At 37.5% G+C, this 13,383-nt stretch overlaps 1 protein-coding gene across 1 annotated transcript in view; it reads right to left on the bottom strand.

The window, feature by feature from the left end:
* LOC306888724 (protein Aster-B-like) overlaps positions 1 to 13,383 on the bottom strand; it is a 66,036-nt gene that overhangs the window by 43,209 nt on the left and 9,444 nt on the right. The window lies entirely within an intron of this gene.

Below are 13,383 nucleotides of genomic sequence, written 5' to 3'. Positions count from 1 at the left end.
ACATATATATATAAAATGATTGCCACTAAAATTACACCATACAGCCTTAAAGAGACATATGGTCCAATTGGTAAATGGCATCAAATAAACTCAAACCTCTTACCTACTGTAAATAAGAATAATGTGTAGCCCACAGTGTGCTGTAGTATTGAGTGGTGTGGTGCTGATTGGACAGCTCCTCACTACATACTCACACACATACTACAGCCATAACGCTCATCACACTGAGACTCACTGCATACACCTGCTTCTGAATCACTCATATATCAGACCATTTAATTGTAAACAAAAACAAACCAAAACAAGAAACTACATTACATTTGAAGCATCATTCATGTAGTGCAAGTCATGACATTTCCTACCTGCCCCCCAAATTTTAAAAAATTAGAGTAAATTAAAAAAAAAAAAAAAAATTCAATACACAGCACACACATATTGCTTGAAATACTCGTAATTAGATTAGATCTTTTTAATCAATATTTCATAAAGGGCATTTCTCTCAATTCAACTTGATGATGAATGTTTGAGGTTGTTTTCAATGCAATCTTGGATTCTCCTCTTCATTAAGGATACATGTCGCTTTAGAATTTGGCCAAGATGAGGAATCCCTGTTTTCGTTTCATTAACTGAAACTGTTAATACAGTTTCAGATTTTAAAACTCCCTCATGCAGCTTAAATGTTAAGATGGACAAATTGATTTCTTCACAACATATTTCATACGTGACTCCGGTGATCAATAACAGCACATATGTTGGATCGCATCAGTGCTCCACTTTCACTGAAGCCTCTCATATGAAAGCAACAGCGATGCAAAACATGCAAGACAACAAGAAAATAGGGCACTTATTTGATTTGTGCAACTTTCACCACCTCCCTCTCTCTCTCTCGTCTCGTCGCTATCTCTTTTGGACACACCCTGCTTGAGGAACCATTGTGGATTATTTTTAGAGCTGTATAGGTTGATCAGTGGCAGCCAATGAGAGGTGAGTATTCGCTGTCAGCTGACCGGGTGACTGTCACACCAGTTCAGTGTCAGAGTGAGGATGTGTGTGTGGCGGCATGCTGTAATCCCGCCTTCTGTAAAACACACACACACATACAAACGGCTCTATTTCTCTCTCTAATCCTTATGGAAAATCCCCGTGTGAAAGTGTGTACACAGCTGAGTGGGCTAAAGGTGAATTAACAACAACAATATTTATTATTCTGCTAAAGGGCCAATCAGTGGCAGCACTCATTAACACATTCTGACCACATAAGGCTCAAGATCAGACAGCAGATTTGTGAAAGAGGGATGTGAGAGCGATGCGCCAGACGAAAGCAAGATGAGGCGCATGAAGCGTTTGTGGCCTTTTGAGCAGCTGTGTGTCTGTGTGGCATTTCCACATGAGCTCCAGCGATGGACTCCATGAACTCAGCCCGCTGAAATGGCAATGCAACCGCAATTCATTAGAGCTTGTGATAAGATTCTTATATGTATGCTGCTGTTTGAACTGAGGCGTTTACACAGCGATCTGTTTTAGCACATAAAAGAGCATCAAAATGCCATTTATTGCCATATATATAATTATACAGTCATGGCCAAAAATATCGGCACCCTTGGTAAATATGATCAAAGAAGGCTGTGAAAATGAATCTGCATTGTTAATCCTTTTGATCTTTTATTTAAAAAAAATCACAAAAATCAAACCTTTCATTGGAGAATACAAATTTAAAATGGGGGGAAATATCATTATGAAATAAATGTTTTTCTCTAATACACATTGGCCACAATTAATGGCACCCTTTTATTCAATACCTTTTGAAACCTCCATTTGCCAGTTTAACAGCCCTAAATTTTCTCCTATAATGCCTGATGAGGTTAGAGAACACCTGACAAGAGATCAGAGATCTACTTCATCCAGAATCACTCCAGATCCTTCAGATTCACAGCTCCATGACGGTGCTTCTTCTCTTCAGTTCACCTCACTCATTTTCTATAGGGTTCAGGTCAGAGGACTGGAATGGCCATAGCATTCTAGCTAGACAGACCTTCTTCTCAAACCTTATAAACAGTACTCTTTTTGCAATTGTTGAGAGACTAACAAACCCCCCATGTCAGATTCCCAGTGAAATGCTCTCCGACAGCAAATGGAATGAGTTTGCTTCTTTCTTTTCTGAGAAGATCAATAATATCAGAAAGGCAATTGGCACATCCTCAAGTTATGTCTGTTTTTGAAGCAATTGATAGCACAATTTTGGAAGAAAAAGTACAGCACCTTAAATTGTCAACCTCCTATCTTGACACACTTCCCATATCTTTTTTCAAAAGTGTGCTTAACTGTTTAGAAGCAGATCTCAGTGGTGAACGCCTCACTTCTTTCTGGGACTTTTCCAAACTCCCTGAAAACTGCAGTTGTTAAGCCCTTCTGACAAAGCGCAATCTTGATAACACCATATTGAGCAACAATATACCATTATCAAATCTTCATTTCATAGGTAAGATTATTGAAAAGGTAGTTTTTAATCAGCTGAACAACTACTTAAACTCAAATGGATACCTGGACAATTTTCAATCTGGTTTCCAACCGCATCACAGCACAGAGACTGCACTCATTAAGATAATAAATTATATTCACTTTAATTCTGATTCTGGCAAAATCTAAGTGCTGGTACTACTAGATCTTAGTATAATACTTAGTATAATACATAAAAAAAAAAAAAAAAAAAAAGGGCCGTCGTGGCCTAATGGATAGAGACTTGGACTTGTAACCCACTTCCCTTTCCCTTAAATCTCAGTCGTCTGACTGCGCTCGGTGTGTGAATCAGCCCTCCTCCTCCTCCTCCTCCTCGCCTTCTCATGTCAGCGCTCTCCTCCTCTCACCATTGTCTACATAATATGTTGCATTCATTTACATTCACAAGGTTATAGTGACTGCTGTATAGAAACAAGAACTTGTGAAAGAGGCTTGCTTCATCTAACACACGTACAGATGCTTTCTTACACACACACACACATGAGACTGAAATCAACAAATTACTGCAAGTATATAAACTCTGTATAAAAACTTAATCAGAAACTCTTTAGACAAAAGCAAATTGCCAAAATACAGAGGACGAAAGAGGAATAATGACCGAGATGATTAAATTTCTCAATTTATCTCACAATAATAAATTCTAAGCACTTTTATAAGGAATAAAACATTCAAATGTATTTGTGTCAATGAGATATATATATATATGGCATTCAAATAAGTGAGATACCATATATGAGTCTTGTTTCTTGACAGGATGGTGAGTTTCCATAGAGACTAATGGGCCCTGAAAGCGCTGGAGTACCAGGCCCCATGACAGCCACTTCAGGGCCTCATGCAGGGGCCGATTAAATCATGACAACAAACAGCAGTGTGTGGTGAGAGGTTATTCTGAGCTGACTTTTGTCACTCACTCATCAGTGATAATGAACACGCACGCACACACACTCTCTGGAGGACCTGTGACGTGTTTCCTGTGATTATTTAATGCGCGACAGGTACATCATGTTCCTGAGTCTGTGTAGCACAAGTGTGTGTTTGAACTGACCAAACTGCACTGAATGAGAGTGGTCAATCAAGCAGAATGTGCCCTCTGGTGGTGCACCTGGCTAACAAGATAAAAATTGAACTAAAAGAAAGATAAATAAATAAATATAAATATAGTTTTGTATGCTAGTTGAGATGCAGATAAATGGTTTTTATTATTAAATAAAAACCCCATATTATTATAGTTTTTTTATTATTGTTTTTATTATCAGGGACTACGATTAATACCATAAGCTAATACAATATGAATGAATGAATCAATACATTTATTAATTACTAAGATATACACAAAATAGCTCAAATTAATTATAAAAAAACAATTCATGAAATTCTTTTGTTGTTATGGCAAAACTACTCATATTTAAATTTTTTAATTAAAAAAATAAATCACCAAGCAAATAAAATAATATCCATTTTATTTAATTTTAGCATTACTTTCCATAATGTTTTTCATTTTAATCTTTATATTTAGACTGTTTTTTTAAGCATAAGCTTGTGTCATTTCATTTTCAGGGTAATGGTTGTCGATACGTCACTCAACTATGGGCTTCACCTATTAAAATTGATTTCTTTGGATGACTTTCAAATTAAAATGGAAAAATCAATCCAAAGATAATGATAAAAATAAATAAAAGGATGCAAACTAATGCTAAACTTACATATGTATATTTATAAATTTTGTGGTGATTTAATAATTAATTCATTAAATGATTGTGTGTTTAATAGAATGTAACTACTCACATTTTTAATGATTTAATTAAAAATTAAAAAATCTATTGCTCAAGTAATTTGGCCCTCCATATATTTTGAATTGTTTCTACACAAACAAAAGAATAAATAAATAAAAGAGCTCAATTATTTGATTTTAAAACATATTTAATCAAAATTCACTACAATTTTCAATACAGGAAATGTTTTTTATCTATTGACAACTGCTGGGAATGATACATTTTGGGCATACATTTGAAAAAGGTTGTGGTGACGTACAGTATTCAAGATAGCAACCTCAAAAAAAGGTTGTTTGAGATACATACAGTACAGGATGGAAATGTAAATGCATCTGAGCCCGTATTCACAAAACATCTTAATGCTAAAAGTAGCTCATAACTCGCCGATATAAAAGAAAATCTTAAAAATAATTGGCGTGGCAATCCTAAATTTAGGACCCCTACATTTTTGCTCTAAGAGTATTTCACAAAGCGTTATAGCACTAAAACTAGCTCCTAAATCTGTGAAACGATAGGAGTAGTGAAGAGGACTCCTAAGTCACTATAAGACCAAGCCAGGGGAGAACTCTTAGTGCTAAGATAAAATGTTTTGTGAATACAGGCCCTGGTTTACATAAGTCTACTGAAAGTCCACTCTTCCCAAATGGGACAACTTCAACATACAGTGCAGAAGTTTGGGAGCCTCACAATCCTAACAGCCAGTGAGCAATTGCAGATGGAGCTACTGCAGAACTGGCATTCAAAGGGGAAAAGCGCGTCTGACCGAACATTTCAATGTCCAGCATTAAAATCATCAAGGATTTGAACTTGATAGTTGTTAGTCATCAGCCGTCTTTTCTTCAGTTTCAGTTTCAGATTCACCGAGTGTGAATCACAGGAACAAGGCTCTTCAGCACCCACACGTCCCTTGAGTCACAGCCGAGCAGAACATGCTCACATCCACTCCTCTGACGCCACAAAATTCTCCTCTCAAACGCACACGCGCCCACTTATGTCACTGTAATTGGGCTTGGCTATCAGTGGGGTGATTTGCTGCTCCGTGCTGACGGCTGCTCTCAAGAGGCTTCCATCTTTTCCATTCACAACAATCCTCTCGCACCCGCTAATGCTGGCTTTTATGAGAGGGATCGAGTCGAGCTGCTCTCAAACATGGCTCAATGCATGTAAGAGTGACTCAATCCTTCTGCTCTCAGCTTGAGGTGTTTGTGGAAGGGCTGAGAGATGTGCCTGCCTCAGCTCGCTTTATAAATAACATGCTACATCGTGTTATCAAGGGGAAAGAGAGAGTGCATTTGGTGTTTCTCTCTGATACTTGCTATAAAATGGGCTCTTTTGCTGCTGTGTCTTTAAGAAGTTGCATGTGAAATGAGCAGTTGTGCTTACAGGCTGTGTGTTTATAGTTTGAAAAACAACAAATGCAATACATTGCGAATGATTCACAACAATCTGTGGCGAAATATGTTGCATAAACATAATCAGGAAATTAGGGATGCACCAATGGTTGTATCTCTCTATTAGTGCTACTGGATCTTAGCGCCGCGTTTGAGGCTATCGACCACAACATTCTTTTAAACAGACTTGGCCCCTTACTTTTCACGCTTTAACTGTTACCCTTGGGAGATATCATTAGGAAGCATGGTGTTAGCTTTCACTGTTATGCTGATGATACCCAGCTCTGTATTTCTTCACGACCTGATGAAACTTACCAATTTGCAAAACTAACGGAATGTATAGATGATATCAAAAACTGGATGACTAGCAATTTCTTACTGCTAAACTCTGAAAAAACAGAGGTGTTAATTATTGGACTAAAAACTTTTGCATGTAATAACCTAGATCACTGTCTAATACTTGATGGCTGCTCTTCGTCATCAGTTAGGAACCTAGGCTTACTTTTTGATAGCAATCTTTCCTTCGAAAAACATGTTTCTAGCATTTGTAAAACTGCATTTTTCCATCTTAAAAATATATCTAAATTACGAACTATGCTCTTAATGTCAAATGCAGAAACTTTAATTCATGCATTCATGACCTCGAGGCTAGATTATTGTAATGCTTTATTGGGTGGTTGCTCTGCACGTTTAATAAACAATCTCCAGCTGGTTCAAAATGCAGCAGCTAGAGTTCTTACAAGAACCAGGAAGTATGACTACATTATCCCGGTTCTGTCAACACTGCACTGGCTCCCTATTAAACATCGTATACATTTTAAGATCTTGCTAATTACCTATAAGGCCCTGAATGGTTTGGCACCTCAGTATTTGAGTGAGCTCTTATCGCATTATAGTCCTTCACGTCCGCTGCGATCTCAAAACTCTGGCCATTTGATAAAACCTAGAATATCAAAATCAACTGCGGGCGGGAGATCGTTTTCCTATTTAGCGCCCAAACAATCTACCTAACACTGTTCGGGAAGCAGACACACTCTGTCAGTTTAAATCTAGATTAAAGACCCATCTCTTTAACCTGGCTAACACATAATACGCTATCGCATTTCTATAATTCAAATCCGTTAAAGGATTGTTAGGCTGCATTAATTAGGTCAACCGGAACCGGGAACACTTCCCAAAACACCTGATATACTTGTTACATTGTTAGAAGAATGGCATCTACGCTAATATTAGTCTGTTTCTTTCTTATTCCGAGGTCACCGTAGCCACCCAGATCCAGTCCGTATCCAGATCAGATGGTCACTGCAGCCACCCGGATCCAGTCCGTATCCAGATCAGATGGTGGATCAGCACCTAGAGATGACCTCTACAGCCAGGACACCTAGATGAGCCCCAGAGACTGATCCCCAGTGAAGACCCTGTCTCCAAGACGGCCATCGGTACAAGACCACAGGAACCAGATGAGTCTGATTCTGCTTTAGCCTAGATTTAAACGGCTGATTTTGTCTGGCCAGAGGAGAATGACACTATTTCAACAAACCATTACCCCGTCTAAATACTGTAAAGCTGATATAAAGCCACCCAGCTTTGGTTACAATCATATATCAAAAGATATAATGCATTACAGTATACATTATGAATACCTTTATACATCAAAGTTTTAAGTGTTTCCATTATTTCTTTTATAAAAATAGCAAAATTGCAATACAAAAACTATAGACAATTGTATCTGCAAATTATATAATATCCTTTAAAATAGGGCAGTATCATAATAGTTAGCAGAAAGACACTATCAGTGTAGGTTTCTATGTTAACAATTGAGCAAATGCTTAAATCTTGTGTTTTCCACAACTGAGAATGTTTGCATAAATATGCTATAAAAAATGATTTTTTTGAACTTGGAAATAATACAAAGATCACTGGAGCATGTTTTACAAGAAAATACTAATTATGTCCTTCTACTTCGAAATTCCATACTTGTTTCAAATGTGTCTATGTATTTATTTGTGAAATTTACTAGCAATTTCTGAGTGAAAATGGCTTCAAATTAAACCTTTTTAAACAAATTAAACTTTCAGTGTAAACTATTTTAACTTTAAAAAGTGAACAGAGAAAACAATCTGGTGATTCAAGGATCCAAAGAGAGCTTTAGTTTTCCTCTGTTCTAAGATATTAATACACACTGATCTGAAGAACCTCTAATCCAGCAGATCTGAGTGAAGACATTTCCTGAAGAGGCTGCTCTCCTCACATAGTAGGTTTACGATCATATATGACACAAATCATTTCAAAAGTATGCTTGCACAAACACATGATCTCTGCTTGACATAATAGCCTTGATAATTAATGACGCATTATAATCTTTCCGATCACCAACACAACCGTTGTCAACAAACACTGATTCCATCTAACATTCACTCATCTACTACAGTTTGACACAACAACAAAGAACCTCCACGTTTCCACTGAAGAAACCTTTGAAAGAAGCATTGAAGTAGTAGAAGCACACTGCATTTCTCTCACCTTTTCTCTCTCTCAGTTTAGGATTCCCTTTCTCGTTATTCCTAAACTGAGTTTGTCTAGTACAGCGGCCATGATGTGGTGTGCTGTAGATAGTGAGGAGGAGAGAGGGTGAGGGTGACAGGGTTATGTAAATGGCAGAACCGCTGTGAGTAATCTGAGGCTAATTCTGGCTGCGGCTGGGAGACACCATGATGGAGGGATTTGCACTCGTCCGCTGCTCTGCCTCTTCAGCTACAGAGGGAATCATAGAGCCTGCGGCTGATGTCCTCGTCCGGACTCACACACTTCACCTGGACTGACCATCCTCAGAGCACAACACTCGTATGCTTTCAAGCACAGATCACTGGATGCATTCAAGCACTTCATATTCAAGAGACAGAGCAAAGTAGCATCCTGCTCTCTCTATTCATAGCTTTCAGTCACGTGACCAGCAAATATTGAGATCACGTCTCAAAAGAACAAAACAAAGTTTTGGCCATTTGCAATCCATTTTAAGCATCCGCGGCAATATTTCAATCATTAAAAAGTGCAACAAAATGTTGTAAAAACACCTAAAGTGCCTTCAAATATTTAAAACAGTAATATTAAAATATCAAATTCACTAATCTCTATATTAATGATGCGTAATTTACATAGGCAAGCAGATGAGGCCGGAATATGAACGCAATCCACTTAATGGTTCAGTGTTTTCCTTATAAAGGTTTTCTATGGGAAACCACTTAACGTGAAATTTTGCACGTTGCGTTTATTCTGGCTTCATCTTCTTGCCTGTACAAAATATACATCATCAATAAGGTGTTTACTGAATTTCACCTTTTAACATCTGCGCTTTACTACATTCCTGCTTAATGCAAACTGTTTAAAAATAACTAGCGGTCAGTGGTGCAAAGCTTCGTTTTGCCTTCCAGGTGGGTGTTCCTATAAGGGTGTGACACCACGTGAAAACTATCAATACAATACTGTATGTAAAGCCCTGCACAGGCCTAAAATTTAGGCCCTAGCCCGGCCCTGGCTCGAGACACTCGTGTCCGACAGCTTATCAGAATTACTGGCCCAAGTCTGACCCAAGCCCATATTTTTTTTCCACTTCCCCCAAAACAGCTTATACTACTGTTTCAGCTATTAAAATAATTCAGTTTTGTATGAAATGGCAAAGTGATTGTATTTCGTTTCTTTATTTTATTAAGTTAATTTGGAAAAACGTTTTTATTTTATTCGTTAAATGTAAGTTTTTGTTTTTTAAAGTAACGACCAAGCAGTCAGCGTCAGACAGTGAGTTGATCATAGCCTATGTTTGATAAATTTAGGCTTCTCAAATCATCACGACTTGTCTAAAATTAAATATATAGTTATAAAACAGCTCCACAATGTTAGTTTAAACTCTTAACCTAGATAAATGTGCACTGACGCATACCCATGTCGTTTGTGCGGGGAGTTGAAGCTGAAGCGCGCTTTACAGGACATGGACACGCCAGAGCGATCACTTGCATTGGAAACATTTCAAAATACGTGGCATTTTTGCTCATAAAGGTAAGAGTAATAGGCTACATTGTTCAGAACTGTAAAAGGGTCTACTTTTATTTGTGCACTTAAAATATCAACAAAACATGCTTTTATAAAATAAAGAAAAAAATGCACTTCTGGAAAACTCTAAAGGCGCATTCAATGAGGAGACGGCGAGTCAGGATCATCATCAAATGCATGGATGATCCAAAATGCAGCTTTTCCTGAAGCATTGGGACGGGCTTGCAGACCTCTAACTGTATGTGAGCGAATGCATGAAAATATTCCAGAAGGTCATATTTCACACAAAATTACAGAAATTAGATTTACATAAATCTATGTTATATATAAATTGTTGCGCCAAACCTGTATGAAGATATTTTAAAGAATGTTATAAAACTGGTCCTTGATTCTGATTGGTTGAGCCGCGTTTGAAGCCGTAAATTACACTACAAACCTACACCTTTGTTTACTTTGTGTGTTGCTTGGCAACCACTTTGTTCCAACCATAGGTTCCAACCACAACTGTTTCTGAGGAACTACATTGTTTGGTGGAAGAATACTGTTTTTATTAATATCACTTATTTGCTCTGTTTTATTTTGTGAAACCTTACTAAGTATATGGAATAACCGGTTTATAAAGGGTTTATAAGGGGATTTTAGGCACTTTGCTTCACGTCGTGCTATAAATTCACTGTAAACCACGGCTTCTTGGGGCTTATTGCTTTATTAGCAACCAAACAGTTGATGGTAACCACTGACTTCCATAGTTTTTTTTCCCATACTGTGTAAGTCAAAGGCTACCGTTAACTGTTTGGTTACCAACATTCCTCAAAATATCTATTTTTATGTTCAACAGAAGAGAGAAACTTCACACATGTTTGGAACAAATTGCTGTAAATAATGACAGCATTTTTGGGTGAACTTTCTCTTTAAACTGATATTATTTTAACCATATTTCAACTTTGAAGGCCACTCATTTGCGGTCTTTGTGAAAAGCCAATTAAATTCCATTAGGTGAAACTATTGTGATATCAAACATATGTGCTTTTTTTCGATGGATCTACACTATCATGTACAAAAAGAAGCCAAAAACGAGGTAGTCAGCAGCATGTAAATAACAATGTGAGACACTGGAGAGCTGTCCTTTGCAGAGAGCCAAAGGCTCAGTTAAATCTTGTATTGACATGAGACAATGAGTTAAAGCCACACTTTCACACAGCACACATTGTGGTGGGTTTTACAGGCTTTTCTAAATCCACAGGCGACCAGTGACATGAAACAAAAGAGATGTGTTGTGCCTCTTGTCACTGGTTAAACTGGCATGTGGTGGTGGTCAGACAATAGTCTTAACCACTCAGAAAGGAGCAGCACATCAGGACAGAAGACAAGCCTCTGTTCAGCATCAGGACAGAAGATTTGACCTTTAAAATAAAAAGAATGGATCGGTCACAACAACAAACCAACGCATCGCTTCTTGTGCTTGTTTTCAAGAGCGTGTCAACCCAAAATAGTCCACAACGTGCATCTAATGCGTTTAACACAACAATTATTTCTTGAATGTCATGGTGTCTTAAGACTCAATGAATCACAGTCTCATTGCCAATGTGAAAGAGACTTTAGACCTACTTAGGTTTCAAAAACTTCAGTTTAATGGGACAATTCAATTTGTAAATTCTTTCATCATTTACTCACCCTTAAGTAATTCCAAACCTTTCCGAGGTTATTTTTAACCTGCACAAAAGACGATATTTTGAAGAATGTTGGTAACCAAACAGTTAGCAACTGAATTTCATAGTACGAAAAAAAAAAAAAAATATATATATATATATATATATATATTTGGAAGTCAATAGCTGCTGGGCAACTGTTTTGTTACCAACCTTCTTCAAAATGTCTTCTTTTGTGCATGAAAAATAACCTTGGACAGGTTTGGAATAACTTGAACTATCCCTTTAAGTCCTCAGGCATGTTCTTTAAACCTTTGAAAGTTTTGTGAAGTACATCTTCAAGCATATTTATATTCAGCTGCAGAGAGATAGAAAAAAGCAACAGAATCACGCAGCAATTCTCTACAAGAGCCGATGCAGAAAAACTGTTTTTTGTTCGGAAACAGATGTAAGTACAGTAGCCAGACTAGCCACAAATGAAAATTTTGTGGAGAATGTTTTACAGAGAGGGTTTGAACATTTCCATGCACAAAACACACCAACAGATGCAACCATTCTCACAAAACTGCCTAAAAACCTCAGTTCTCCTGACTCATCACAAGATCTAATCTGTGTTTGGCCTTCACTTACCTTCCTGGACAATTACAGATGCTTATCCCCACAACAACAGGTCAAATATTTAGCCTTTGCTATTTCTTATTCAGAGATCAGATACAGAAATCAAGAGAAAGTGAAAAAGCTGAAGCCCTAGACAAGCCGGTCTGAGCACGGCGCTCTGTTTGTTCCCATGCATTGTGATCGGAGCTGTCTGTCCAATAAAAAAGGCAAACAATGACATTCCGTAGCTTGCAACTGTATTCAGGGCTCAACTTCACAAAAGTACAGCGGGGCACCGAGATATTGCACCTCAAACAAAACAACCATCGCACTGAGGTTTGCAGAGATATGTGGATCAAGATAACTATATCTACAGTACCAGACACACAGACACTTGTCTGCTACTGATGTGGTCTTGATTCTTACCTACACTTGTCTGCCCCGCTGTCAGCCCTGTGAGAAAATCAACAGAATGTTTGTCAGTTTAAGATGCATGGTAAAGCTGGAATACACTACAGGAATTTTCACCAGATTTGTGTCCCAAACTTCAGTCTGCTAGTTGCCGAAAGTCAGAATCAAGGTCCGAAATTCTCGTCTGACATTTTTGCACGTTAAAGAAATAAATACAACCTCACATTGGGTCAATCACGTTCACACACTGCCTCCGAAACTTTTGTCTGTCATAAAAAAATTTGGATCAGGTTTGATTTTCTGCGTCTCCGCATCTTTAACAAGCATTTTGATAGGAAACGATGACGAATATGAAAAAATGAAATAAATATATATATAAAAACGCATAGGAACATTTCAGACTCGGTGTGCAAGGACAATCGGTCTGCAGATTTTTCAATTTTACACACACACCAAAAAGTGTATGATGCTTTAAGCCTCTAAGACTGTGATTCCATTCAGTTGGAGGATATCAAATGTACTTGTATTTAGAGCAGATTTTACAACAAATGTTTCATTTGTCACATCTCCTATGCATGTTTCTGCATTTGGAATGACCTGAAAACATGGTTGTGTGTGAATGATCCTCAGTTGTTTATTGTATGATGCCCTGTTTTTCTCTGTAACTAACTCTGCGACTGCATGATGCCAATAGTGTCTAAAAATGTCTTCAGATTTTAAAAGTCATTTAGTGTATTCCAGGCTTTAGTGTGTTTGATTTTGACAAAGAGATGTATGCATTTTTGTGTCCCCAAAATGTATTTGGATACTTAAACCACAAATAATCAGGCAAACACATATTTACATTAAATAACAAATGATCAAAACAAGTGGTATTTAGTTTTAAAGAAATAATCTGGTAACACTTTACAACAAGGTGAAACTTGTTAACATTGGGAGCCATCAGCTATTTCAGTGATTCAAATATCTGCTCTCTATCGAATTAAATCAGAGGTTTTA

Source organism: Barbus barbus, assembly GCF_936440315.1.
Source record: "Barbus barbus genome assembly, chromosome: 22".
In the NCBI taxonomy this organism is placed as follows: domain Eukaryota; kingdom Metazoa; phylum Chordata; class Actinopteri; order Cypriniformes; family Cyprinidae; genus Barbus; species Barbus barbus.
Note: the sequence above shows the minus strand (reverse complement) of the source record. Positions and strands in the feature narration are given on the sequence as shown.